The sequence below is a fragment of the Rhinatrema bivittatum genome, chromosome 9 (genome assembly GCF_901001135.1).
Source record: "Rhinatrema bivittatum chromosome 9, aRhiBiv1.1, whole genome shotgun sequence".
NCBI classification, from domain to species: domain Eukaryota; kingdom Metazoa; phylum Chordata; class Amphibia; order Gymnophiona; family Rhinatrematidae; genus Rhinatrema; species Rhinatrema bivittatum.
In genome coordinates this window covers 135,360,244-135,374,859 of record NC_042623.1, presented here as the reverse complement: position 1 = coordinate 135,374,859, position 14,616 = coordinate 135,360,244, and positions in this window count along the sequence as shown.

Genomic DNA, 14,616 nt, shown 5'->3' with positions numbered 1-14,616 from the left:
AGTGCGCTGCAGCAGTCAAAAAAGCAAACAGAATGTTGGGAATTATTAGGAAGGGAATGGTGAATAAAACGAAAAATATCATAATGCCTCTGTATCGCTCCATGGTGAGACCCTACCTTGAATACTGTGTAAAGTTCTGGTCGCCGCATCTCAAAAAAGATATAATTGTGATGGAGAAGGTACAGAGAAGGGTGACCAAAATGATAAGGGGAATGGAACAGCTCCCCTATGAGGAAAGACTAAAGAGGTTAGGACTTTTCAGCTGGGAGAAGAGACGGCTGAGGGGGGATATGATAGAGGTGTTTAAAATCACGAGAGGTCTAGAACGGGTAGATGTGAATCGGTTATTTAGTCTTTGAGATAATAGAAAGACTAGGGGGCACTCCATGAAGTTAGCATGTGGCACATTTAAAACTAATCGGAGAAAGTTCTTCTTCACTCAACGCACAATTAAACTCTGGAATTTGTTGCCAGAGGATGTGGTTAGTGCAGTTAGTATTGCTGTGTTTAAAAAAGGATTGGATAAGTTCTTGGAGGAGATGTTCATTACCTGCTATTAATTAAGTTGACTTAGAAAATAGCCACTGCTATTACTAGCAACAATAACATGAAATAGGCTTAGTTTTTGGGTACTTGCCAGGTTCTTATGGACTGGATTGGCCACTGTTGGAAACAGGATGCTGGGCTCGATGGACCCTTGGTCTGACCCAGTATGGCATGTTCTTATGTTCTTATATTACTACTTTTAATATTGACTGCCTTCTACTATAAGAAGTGTTCAACACTGAGCGCCTATTTTCTGCACACAATTATTGCATTGGCCCCTCAGTGTCTCCTTTTTCCAACCCAAGAAACTCACAGAGATCCAAAAATTAAAGCCGTTCTTAGATTACTGCTTGTGTTTTATCTACTGAATGTTCAGACTGCCACTGCCTCTGCAGTTAATATAAATCTCTGTGTATCTGTAGCACACTAAGTAAAACTGCACCCTGCACTTCCTCCTGTTTATTGAATGACACAGAGTAGAGCATAACTTTGCATCACTGAACACAATAGACAGAAGATTTTTTTGCACAGTGAATGAAAAGAAGAAAGAGTAAACAGAGCCCACTTCACTTTTCAATAATTCTTGCCCCTTTTCTGTTTCCTGTCTCTTTTTGAAATTTTTTCTCCAGCTCTGAGAAGCTGATATTCAGCACCATTTAGCCGGCTTAAATGGCAGCGGGTGAATATCCGGTCCTATCAAGCTGCTGCCACTTAGCCAGATTACTGCTTATTCGGCTAAGTAGTTAATCGGATAAATAGTGGGCGGGATAGTGGCATTCCAGGGAGGAGCTACATATTCAGATATTTTCAAACTTATCCAGTTATGTTAAGACCTGTTCAATAGTGCGACTAAAGTTAGCTGGATAAGACTTATGTGGCTAGATATTCAGTGCATGGCCATGCTGCTACATTTCCCTTATAAGTTATAGGGTCATTTATCAAAATGCTATAAGGCATTTTCGCCTGCATTAAGGGCTTATCGCATGTGTAAAGTGCCATTAGCACATGTGATAACACCTTTAATGCATACGATAGCACCATATTTATTTATGTATTTATTTATTGGCTTTTAATATACCGACATTCGTGGGAACATCATGTCAGTTTACAATGTAACAGATAGGAGTAGAAAAAAAGACCTTGCAGTTTTTCTTGTCCCATACATTTTAATGTGGGATCTGAAAAATAATGCAAATGAACATTTTTTATTATTCTTTTTTGAGGTACTAGTCATTTGTTTTTCATTTTCAATGAACTGAAACAAATGTGCCTCATTTGTTTCTGAATCTTTATTTGATTTAAATAAATGTGCATTCCTAATCTATTCTCTTTGATCTTCTCTCCTGTAGAGTAGGTCTCCCATTTTTATCCACTGCACTAACAATCGAGTTCCATGTATTACGTATAGTTGTATACCCTTTGAAAGCCAGCAGGAGGTCGAAAAGGAAAACAGAAGTCCATATGCTTAGTTTAGAGTTCTCATGCTCTCATGCTATTTAGCATGTTCGAACTATTCAGCTGGCCCTTATTGAATAACACGCTCATGCAATTTAGCCAATAGATTTTTGCTTTACTATAAACTGATTGTTGTCGTATGTCTCACTTATTACATTACTTTTTGCAACTTTTTTTTTTTTTTGCATAGGCTCCCATGTGTTGAATGCAATTGCTTTGTGCCATTGCCATAGATCTCAGGATCCAGGAAATAACAGAGGCCACCAAATCTTATGAAATAACAGTTTGACCTTTGAATTGTTAATGTTCAGTAGTGACTTTCCCAAAGACTTTTAAGAGGCATTTTCAAAGCAACATAGGTACTTGTAAAGTCTGCAGGTACCAATTTTCAAAGCAAAAGTATGCATGCACTTTCCATGAGAACTGGTAAGGGAAAAAGTACAATTGCCAAGGGAAAAGGTACCTACAGAGATTTCCTCTTGCATTTCCTGTGGGTATTTTTTCCCTTCAAACCAACATGCATAGTTTTGAAAATGCAAAACTACATGTGTTGTTGCATTTTTTACACTGCCTCTATCCCCAGGAATTCCTCCACTTAATGAGGGAAAAGTATGCATGTTGTGAAACAAAGTGCATACTTTTATTCAGGGGAAGGATGGTCAATTTTCAAAAAACGTTTTTACCTGGGTAACTACCCATTTTATGAAAAATGCTCTCTTAAAGAATAAGATACAGTACAGTAGATGAAGTATTCCAGATGGCATCATAGTAAATGATGGCAGAAAAAGGCCAATTGGCTTGTTGAGCCTGTTCAGTTATTCATGTCACATTGCCAAAGATATGTATCAGCTTCAAACTGTAGAAACTTGACTGTTTAATGGATATCATTTTTTATCAAATCAGTTTGCTTTCTTCCTCATTGGTTCTCTACCATGCAGGTTAAATGAGCATAAACACATTCATACTTAATCTAACATCCAGAGCTTTCTTCCTTCCCCCTTATCTTAGTACCAAGCTAATTTTGTGAACCACTTTTATGATCTAAATGGAATTGCTGTAAATCAAATATTATTATTAATAATAATAATAATACTTTAAGGCAAGCTTTTGTTTACTATTGTCTTTTTTTTTTAGAAAAAAAAATTCTTGACAAGTTATTCTAGTGTCCTAGCTGAGCACAAAGCATTATATAAGACCTAAATTACTATAGACTCACCTTTCAGTGAATGGAAAAAGCTTATTTATAAAAGTTGGTTGGTTAGGTAGTCTGAAACTATGGTGTAACAAATAGCAGAAGAAGGGAATAATGCAATAAGACCTAGCTAAGGAAATAAAGCAAGAACAAAGTGCAGCAATGTGCTTGTGATAAAAGTTGGATATTATATTTTCTACTTTCATTTCCAAATAAAAGCCCTCAACTAACTGGTTCAATACTAGAAGATACTAGTGAAACATTTTCTTTTAAAGACTTAACTTTGTACGTTACTTTATTTAAAAAATGATTTAGAATCTAAATAAGGACTTAATACCTGAAGAAGAGTAAAGATCTAAGGGTTTCACTTTTCTTTCCCAGGTAGCTGAAGTAAGTGAACTGTTCATTAAATCTGACCTTGCTGTCAACCTTCAGGGCTGATACCCCTATCACTGACACACACTACAAGTGTTCCTTATTTCATTTATTGTGCTTCGCTATCTTAAATTATACCAAACTAAATTGGTGTCAGGCAATCAGATTGATGGATGGCTGTAAAAGTGCCATTTTATTATTCTGCTGTCTGTCAAGAATCTTCCTCATGAATGTACCAAAACTATTTTAGAGTTTAAACTATTTTATTGCTTCCTGTCACTTTAAGAGACCGGCTGTGTACTACAAAACATGCTACAAGTTAAGCACTGGGGAAAATATTCAGCCACTGGCTGGCTTGCAAACAGGTCGATACTGTAAGACCGCGGGAGAGCGGACGAACGCCCGCTCTCCCGGCGCGCGCACCAGCCCTTCGCCGGTGTGGGCGATTCAGTATTTAAATGAGGTGACGCGGGAAAAACGGGGAAAAGGAGGCGCTAGGGACACTAGCGCGTCCCTAGCGCCTCCTTTTTGTCAGGAGCGGCGGCTGTCAGCGGGTTTGACAGCCGACGCTCAATATTGCCGGCGTCGGTTCTCGAGCCCGCTGACAGCCACGGGCTCAGAAACTGGACGCCGGCAAAATTGAGCGTCCGGTTTTCGGCCCGACAGCCGCGGGCCGAATTCAAATTTATTTATTTTTTTTTTTTACTTTTTTTTACTTTTGGGGACCTCCGACTTAATATCGCTATGATATTAAGTCGGAGGGTGCACAGAAAAGCAGTTTTTACTGCTTTTCTGTGCACTTTCCTGGCGCCGGAAGAAATTAGCGCCGACCCAAAGGTCGGCGCTAATTTCTTAGAGTAAAATGTGCGGCTTGGCTGCACATTTTACTTACTGTATCCCGCGCGCATACCTAATAGGGCCATCAACATGCATTTGCATGTTGAGGGCGCTATTAGGTGCCGCAGGTGGGCCGCGTGTTTTCCTCCCCTTACTGAATAAGGGGTAAGGGAAAACACGCGTCCAGAGCAGGCTGACAGTGCGCTCCGACGGAGCACACTTTACTGTATCGACCTGAAAGTTAGCTAGATAAACTTATCTGGCTAACTTTGGTGGGATATTCAGTTGCACAGCCACACCATGGAATATACCCAACTAAAAGTTAGCCAGCTAAATTAACTGGGTAACTGACTAGCAGAATTAGCTGGATATCTTATCCAAATAGCTTAACTCTGCTCTGGAGTACCCCCAGAACACATCTATGAAATCCAAATAAAGTATAGCCAGATAGTGAGTTAGTTGGCTAAACTTTACTTAGATAAATAACAGAAATATTCAGACATTTAGCCAGGTAATTCGCACGTTTTCTGACTAAATGATGCTGAACATGGATCCGGACTAACTAGGAGACAAACACAGGAGGCTTAATTCCCGCAAATTCTTTTCTTCATTCCTGAAGGGGACATTTCTGAAAAAAATGCTACATAGCAACAATTTAAGATAGAAAAAAAGGAGAAAACATTTTTCACGGTTTGAATAAAGATATTCAAAATGGGATAGATTTTATAACATGTGCGCGCGGCGCACATGTTATAAAATCAGGTGTACATGTGCGCACGGCACACATGTACACCTGATTTTATAACTTGCACGCGCAGGCGAGCGCAAGTTATAAAATCAGGGGTCGGCGCGCGAAGGGGTGCACAGTTGTGCATCTTGCACGCGCCGAGCGGCACTGCCTTATCCAGTTCCCCCTAACCTGACCTTCCCACCCCTTCCCCTAACCTTTCCCCCCTAGCCCTCAAAAAATGTGTTTTACCTTTTGTGCCTGCCTCTCGCGCCAGCCGACTGCCGGTGCGTGATCCCCAGCACAGCGGCAAATATGGCCGCTGTGCCGAGAGCCTGACCCCGCCCCGCTCCATCCCCGGATTGCCCCAGACCGCCCATTCCCTGCCCCCTCCCCACACCTTTTTGCATAAAGCCCCGGGACATGTGTAAGTCCCGGGGCTTTACACGTGTCACCGGGCCTTTTTAAAATAAGCCCGGCGCACGCAAGGCCGGTTATGCGCATAAATCCCCCGAATTTGTACCTTTTGTTCACTGCCTCCACATAATCAGACTTCAATATATTCATTTCTAAGAACATCAGAAATGCTAATGCTGGGTGAGACCAAAATCCAGCATCCTCTTTCTGATAAGTGACCAAGCTGGGTCACAAATATTCAGCAGGGTCCCAAAGAGTAGATGTATTTCTTGTTACTCCCAGGAATAGCAATGGCTTTCTATCTGGCTAATGATATTTTATCATTTGTTCCTATAGAAACTTGTCCAAACCTCTTTTAAACCCTGCTATGCTCATCACCTTGACCAAATCTTCTAGCAACAGGTTCCACAGCTTGACTATGCATTGGGTGAAAAAATGTTCTCTACAATTTGTTTTAAATCTGCTAGTTTTAGTAGTATTAGAAAGGGTAAAAAAATAAAAAACATCCTTTATTTACCTGATCCATCCCACTCATGATTTTATACACATCTGCTGGGTTGTATCTCAGCCATCTCTTTTTCAAGATGAAAAAAACCTCAACCTCTGTACTCTTGCAGGATAGGAAACAGTTCCACCAATTTTGTCACTATCCCCTGCACCTTTTCTCATTCTACTCTTTTTTTTTGATGGGGCAACCATAACTGCACACATTATTCAGGGATTGGTGGTAATATTAATTTTCCATTTTGGATCACTCTTAACATTCTATTTGCTTTTCTAACTGCCATAGCACATCGAGCTGAGAATCTCAATCTAATGTCCACAATGACTCCCAGGTCTTCCTCCTGGGTAAGGACTCCTAATATGAAATCCAGCATTGTGTACCTGTATGTAACACCTCCTTAAGGTACAAGTTGAATATGGAGGGGGGGGGCATAAAGTCATTTGTATGTTCTTCGGGGTAGAGACCCTGGCGAGCTTTTACTTCTCCTCCTATCCCAAAGTTTGGGGTCCATCGGAACAGGATGGAAAAGAGCCCTCCCCGGTCCCAGGACAGGGTGACCAGTAAGCTGTGCTGGAGTTTCCTCTTTTTGCAGTGCACTGTGTGTTGTGTGCCAAAGAAATCACACTTGGACCACATAAGCAGGGTCCAGAATAATGCTTTACTGACACAGTTTCATTGAATGACAATTGAATATGGTAAATCATACACCACAGTCTCTTTTTCTCTTCTATCTGTGCATTAGACTTTATCAGGCCAGGAATGCTTCCGCACTTCTGGATAGGATTGTACAGTGGTCCCTCTGGGCTAGGCCCCCTTGGATGGTTTTGAAACCACTCCCGATGGCACAAAAATCTATCTTGGCACAGAGCTAATGTCTCGATCAATCAGGGCTCTTTGTGGATGCCAGATGGTGTCCTCTCTTGAATGAAGATCTTTTACTCATAGTTAGGGGTAGGTAGGTGGTAGGTGGGATCCCTGGCGGTAGGAATCTTTGCAGACTGCAGTTCTTGCCAGTCCCTTGATGGGCAGGAAGAGGGGCAGAAAACACTTACTCTTAAATGTTGGAAAACAAATCTTCTCAAATAACTGCAGGAATGCACTGCAATGGGTCACCACTTTTGTTGGGCAGATCTTCCCTAAACAATGAGTCTTCAGCCCAGGGTCCCCCATTCCCTGTGCTTCGGAAAAGCCCAGGCCTTCAACAGGGTTCCTCTATACCAGAGCTTTCCAAAGTGTGTGTCGCGACACTTTAGTGTGTCGCTTGCAGTGTGCCGGTGTGTCGCGCAAGCCCAGTGCACATGACACACCAGCAAGTGGGAGCCAATGCGGCCGCCGGTGGACCTCATCCCACTGGCGGCTGAGCAGTGAAGTATCGCTGTGCTGTGTGCCGGAGACACACAGCAGGAAGATCGGCAGGGCCGTGGTGGAGCTCACATCACCATGGCCCGAAGAAAAAGGTCATGTCTAAACATGCAGGTGCTCCTCCTCCTTCCTGCCCATGCGGCCCCGGAATAAAAATGTTGCCGGAGCCGCACGGGCAGGAAGGAGGAGGAGCATCAGCCATGTGCAGAAGAGGAGCAGCGTTGTTGCAGCGGGCTGAGAAGAGGAGGAGGCCCGGTAGCAGGGTCCCCACCACAGATTGGCCCGAGAAGATCAGGGCCGCCGCCGCCGTGGATTGGCCCGAGAAGATCAGGGCTGCTGCAGAGCCCATCCTGCAGCGACCCATGAAGAGGAGGCCCAGAGGTAAGAGAGAGGCTGAGGGCCCGTAGAGTGTGTGTATGAGATGAGTTGAAAGATTGTGTGCGTGTATGAGATGAGTTGAGAGATTGTGTGTCTGTGAGTGTATGAGATGAGTTGAGAGATTGTGTGTGGGAGTGAGGACCTGAATGTTTGCAGAGACAGCATGTGAGAGCCTGTGTGTGTGTGAGAGAGACAGCATGTGACAGTGAGAGCCTGTGTGTACGAATGATTGTATGAGAGAGAGCATGTGACAGTGAGAGCCTGTGCTTGAGCAAGACAGCATGTAGGAGTGAGAGACAGCCTGGGTGTGTGAGAGACAGATAGCATGTGCAAGAGAGAGACTGTGTATGAATGATTGTATGAGAGAGAGCATGTGACAGTGAGAGCCTGTGCTTGAGCAAGACAGCATGTGGGAGTGAGAGAGAGCCTGGGTGTGTGAGACTCAGACAGCATGTGCAAGAGAGAGACTGTGTATGAATGATTGTATGAGAGAGCATGTGAGAGTGAGAGCCTGTGTGTGAGAGAGAGAAAGCATGTGAGAATGAGAACCTGACTGTATGTTTGAGGGAAGAAGATAGATGGAGAGAAAAGAAATAGAAAAAAAGACAATATGAAAGGAATTGGCAAAAAAATAAGAAAGGGGAGGTGGAACAAAAAAGCCTGTGACCAACCAATTAGAAAACTAAGATCAGACAGCAAAGGTAAAAAAAAAAATACTTTTTACTGATTGGCACATGTAGTCTTTGGTAATTTATTTATTTATGTATTTATTTATTTAACACTTTTTTATACCGACCTTCATAGTAATAACCATATCGGATCGGTTTACATTTAACAAGGGTATAACTGTAATGTAACTAAAAGAAAATTAAACAAAAGAAATGAATAAGGCAAAGTTACATTCAACAAGGATAAGGAACTTGGAAGCTTATGTAGCTGGAAGGAAGTAAAGGTGGTAATGTGCAAGAGTAGCACTTTCTCTATGCGAATCTCACAATGTACGAGATCAACATGGAGGAAGTGGAAACCCATGGGGCCTGACAGAAGAGGCAGCAGAATGGGCTTCAGTGCCAATAGCAGCAATCATCAGCGCCTCCCCAATAGCCATGCGGCATCAGTGACAGTGGCAGCAGAGGAATGAGAGAGGCTCTGAGGTTGCTGGCAAAAGAAAGAGGGGGTCTGCCTTTAGTGTGTGCATGTGTATGAATGGGACTCTGCCTGGGGGTGTATGTGTGTGCATGCATGGGTGCCTGCCTGAGGGTGTGTCTGTGTATGAGAATGAATGGGTGTCTTCCTGGGGCTTGTATGTGTGAGAATAGGTGCCTGCCTGTGTGTGGTGCATGTGTGTGTGTGTGTGAATGAATTAGTGCCTGCCTGGGGGTCTGTGTGTGTGAGAATGAATTTTTGCATGCCTGGGGGATGGTGAGGGAGTGGTGTAAAAATGAATGGGAGCCTGCCTGGGGGTCAGTTTCAGTGTGTGAGAATGACTGGGAGCTTGCCTGGGTGGGTGTGTTTGTATGAGAATGATTGGGAACTTGCCTGGGTGTGTGTGTTTGTGTGAGAATGATTGGGAGCTTGCCTGGGTGTGTGTGTTTGTGTGTATGTGAGGGAGCCAGAGAGAGTGAGAGCATGAGTGTGTATGAGAAAATCCAAGGGAGTAAGAGTTTGTTTGGGGGGGGGGGGGGGGTGGAGGGGGAGAGAGTGTCTTAGAGCTTGAGAGTGTGTCAGTGTCTGTGAGAGCGAGAGGTTATGGTGGATATAAGAGCATGAATGTGTATGTATGTGACAGTATATGTGTGAGAGAGAATGGACATGTGAGTATGTGTGAGAGAGAGAGGATAACCTCCTAATCCTTGACAATATCAGGGTGACTGGAAATCAAGAGCTCCCATGTATGGACAGCAGGGGCTTTTAAAAATCCTTATTAGTTTTAATTATTGGTGTTATTTGATATATGTGCTGTTTTGAAACATTTTATTGGTGTTTGGGAAATTGTAAAAAATGTAAATGATTTTAATTAATAGAAATTCTATTTATTAGTAGTTTTAAAATATTCTTTTATTAGTATGGTTTTACTATTAGAACTGATGCTTTATGTTTCTTGATTTTATTTGTTTTATAAGGAATGGTGGCTCTGTTTTTCCATTGTTAATACACAGAGTCTAGCTTCTTGGGGTTTCCATTTCAGTTTTTGTCTAACTTGTGCTCCTTTATTTTGTATTCTGTATTTGGTGAGGGTCTGTCTCTGCTCTGTGTGTGTGACCATGATGAGAGATTCTGCTAGCATAGGGATCTATAGCAATCTGGTTTGTTTTGTTTCCTCAGTAGATGGTGTATTGATATTCTAGGACCCAGTGTAATATTTACCCTTGCTTTTTCACAGGTAGGGTTATTGTTGTTTGAGCCCTTGGTGTTATTACTGTTATGTTACAATAGGATTGCAGTATAGATTTTGAGTGTCTTTTTTGCGAGGTTTTGTGTTAGTTCACAATGTGCCTGGCAGTGGAAAGTGTTTGTGCTGCTGTTACTGTGATGTGACACCAGAATTTGAAAATATCTTTTAGTATGATGAGCTGTAAGGGAAACATCCAAGCTCCATTGTTTGGGGGAATTTCAGTGGATGCACAGAGTTATAGAACTGGAGGTGCAGGATTTATATTGACATTCTGTCCCTTCCTATAAATTCCAGACTTCACTCTCATAGCCATATAGAATTAGTTGAATGAGGCTATCAAATAATTATATAGTGTGAAACTGGCCAGCTTTTTAAAATTACGCAGAAGACCCTTTGGACTTTTTTATTAACACCAAATATTCAAAAGCTGTGTTCATCCCATCAAGCTCATATATCTCATTAAAGAGGTAAATTGAATAACACAATAACTTTGTTTTATTATTGCTACTCATAAATTATAACAATAATATTAATCTTGGAATATTATATATTTTTAATATAAATGAAAGGTTTACACAAGATAGGTTGTGCCATGAAACATTTTATTATGTATATATTTAAGGAAACATACATAAATTGTCAAAATACATTTTGTTCGTTTAACCTTTAACCTCTGGTTTGCTAGTAGACTGAATTACTGTGTCCCGAAATTATGTTTGTCTAAAAAGTGTGTCACCAACATGAAAAGTTTGGAAAGCTCTGCTCTATACGAATGTTCAAAATCCCAAAATTAGTCCCAGAGCAGCCACTCTGTACCTCACGTGGGAGTACAGCAGTGGAGCCCATTTGACATATCCTGGAGGGGCCTCGGAGGGTTTCTGAGGCTCCAGGAAGGCCCCAAATCCAACTTAGGAAAATGCAAACTCTCACTCTCACCTTAGACTGCCCCCACCCCCGAGCCTACTGCAGAGCTCTGCTATAAAAGCCTTTCCACAAGGATATCCATTACATCTCTGCCAGTGGGAGGGCTGTCCATGAATGGGTACTCCCTTAATTATTTCCCTAACTGCACTAGAATTTGCAAGACCTATTAGTAACTCAAAAAGTGGTCTGGGTTACATGTAATTGGAATTATTTTTCCTATGTGTATCACTTTGTACTTTTCCACATTAAATTTCATCAGTACGTTCAGATATCCAATCTTTCAATCTCTCAGGGCTCTACTGCAGTTCCTCACAATCTGCTGTTCATTTAACAACTTTTAATAATTTCACATCATTTACAAATGTAGTCACCTTGTTCACTGTTCCCTTTTCATAATCATTTATTAATATATTAAACAGCACAAATCCCAATAGAAATCCCTGTGCTAATCCATAAGAACATAAGATTTGCCATACATAATGGGTCAGACCAAAGGTCCACCAAACATAGGATCCTGTTTCCTACGGTAGCCATTCCAGGTCACAAGTACCTGGTAGGATCCCAAATAATTCAAACACATGACCTTCTTCATTAAAGGCAAGCCTTCTAGCTGGCTGGGCCACCAACCAGCCACTAATGCCTTTTCTCCATTTGGAAAACAGACTACTTAATCGTACCCTCTGTTTTCTGTCTTTTAACTATTTACTAATCCACAATAAGACACGGACTCCTATCCCATGATTTTTTAATTTCCTGAGGGTCTTTGTCAAATGCCTTCTGAAAATCCAAATACACCTGATTCATCTTTATATATTTAGTTATACCTTCAAAAACAGATTTGAAAGGTAAGACTTCTCTTTGATAAAAACAATGTTGACTCTTCTCCATTAAGCAATGTCTGTCTATAATGGCAGAATAATTTCTACCATTTTTTACTGCATCAACATGAGGCCCACCAGTCTATAGTTTCCTGGATTATGCCTGGAACTCAGCATTACATTGGCCATCTTCCAGTCTTTAGGTATTGCAGATGTTTTAAATGATAGGTTACAGATTACTAGTAATAGATTTATAATTTTATATTGAATCCTTTCAAGACTCTGGAATGGATACTCTGTTTTGTCAATTTGATTAATTACATTTTCCATTATCACAGAGATTTGTTTTAGTTGTTCAGAATCATCACCATCAAAAATGTTTACAGTGTGGATATGTTCCCAGCATTCTTCTCAGTAGAGATAAAGGAAAATAATTAATTCAGTTTTTCTACTATTTTCTGTTCTTCCCTGAGCACTCCTTTTGCCCCTCAGTCATCACAGGCTCATAGGCTTTTTGCTTCAAATGTACTTTATTGTTAATTTTTGTTTCTGACAAGTTTCTTCTTAATATCTTGGTCTGTCACACTACTGTTTTATATCTAACTTGCTAGTACTTATGTTTGTGTCTATTTTTTTCATTTGGGTCTGCTTTCCATTTTTGGAAAGTTGCCTTTTTGCCTTTAACTGCCTATTTAACCTCACCTTTAAACTATGCTGGAAACTATTTGGTTTTCCTTTGAAATTTTTAATACAAGGGATACCTTTTATCTGGGCTTCCAATATGTCATTTTAAAATAATGTCCTCCCCTCATCCAAACAACCTTTGCAGCCACTCCTTTTAGGTTTTTTTCCTAACTAATTTCCTCATTCTAACATAGTCTCTCTTTTTAAAGTCATATGCACTTCAGTGGTTTTACTTAAAGTCAAATTTGAATGCATTATGATTGCTATTGTTAAGCCGTCCAGGTCATGCATTCTGTTCAGGTCTAAAACTAAAGTAGCTACCCCCTTATCAGTTCTAGGACCAGTTGCTCCATGAAATAGTCATTATGGCCTCTAGAAACTTAATCTCTCTGGCATGTTCTGATGAGACAATTGACTCAATCAATAACAGGGTAATTGAAATCTCTTATTATTTATTGTGTTTCCAGTTTTATTTGCCTTTCTAATTTCTGCTAGCATTTCACAATCTTTTCATCTTAACCAAGTAAATAGTAGCATATACCCACTGCTATAATCTTACCCATCACATATGTAATTTCTTTCTATAAGGATTCCACATAGCATTTTGTTTCCTGCAAGATTTTTATCCCACTTGACTCTATGCCATCATTTGCACATAGTGCCACCTCTCCACCATGATTTGCCTTGCCACATTGATATAATTTTATTAATTTATACTTTTGTATCACAGTATCCCATTGGATATTCTCCTTCCACCACAACTCTGAGATGCCTTATGTCTATATCCTTACATAAAGCCAAATTGAACTCTCCAATATAACTATTTAGATTTCTGGAATTTGCATGTTGAATTATGTATTTTATTTCTGTTCCAGATTGCCATACTTTTGGGCTGTAGCACTGTCACAGCCATACAACTCCCATTATTTCCTGTAGCAGCAAGTTTGACAATTTTAAAACGTTGCAGATATTTTCAGATTAGTGGAAAGACAGCTGCAACAAACTCACTTTTTTAACCTATCACACATAATTTAACATTTTAACAACCTGTCCTTATATTTAAAAACAGTGCCTAAAGTTGTGCATGAAAAAGATGCTTTTAAAGGACCAGTGCCACATTTTTGCAGGGGATCAGATATCTAAGAACCATTTGCTGTCCTAATCCCTACCTTAGCTTACAAAACATTCACATCATATTTCTTATCATATTTTAAACTTTTTTATTTGCAGTCATAATTTTGCATTATCTTCCATACTCAACAATTCATTATGTTATTCCTCACTAATACCTACTACAGGCATGCAAAACTTTGTAGATATCTCAAACTCTAATCTTCTTAAACACAGAGCACACAAGCTCATATCCAGAAGACTAAGAGTCCCAAGGACAATGGAGAGATCAGCATAAACATTAGCATAAAGAGGCTAATATTCAAAGGCATTTAGCTATATAACTCACAAATTGTTCAGCTAAATGCCAACATTTCAATATCACTGTCACTTTCCCAGCTAACTTTTAGCCAGAAAAGTCATTATCCAGCTAAAAATTAGACAAATAAATTATGGGCATTTGGGAGGGGGGATGAGTTAGCTGGGAAACTTATTTGGCTAACTCTGATATAAGGAGTTAGTTGAATAAGTGCTTTCACTAACTTCTAGCCAGCACCAGGATTAGGTTTAAAATTCTTCAGGAATTGTTCCAGGATAAAGTAGCGGGAGCCCCCGTAGGGCAGACTCCATCAGTCCTCATGTTCTTGGCACCTGGTGCCTCCACCTGGGGAAGAAGATGTAAGTGGGCTGGATTTCCCTCCCTTCACCCCAGGAAAACAAATGAGACTATGAACAAGGCTGGCAGTATGTACAAATATATACAGATTTATTTCACTATATAAGAATATACATTACTATATGACTATATACATCGCTAATAGGATGTCAAACAGCACACTATACTCATGGTTAATAGTCTCAGGCCACACAACTATATACATTTCTACAAGG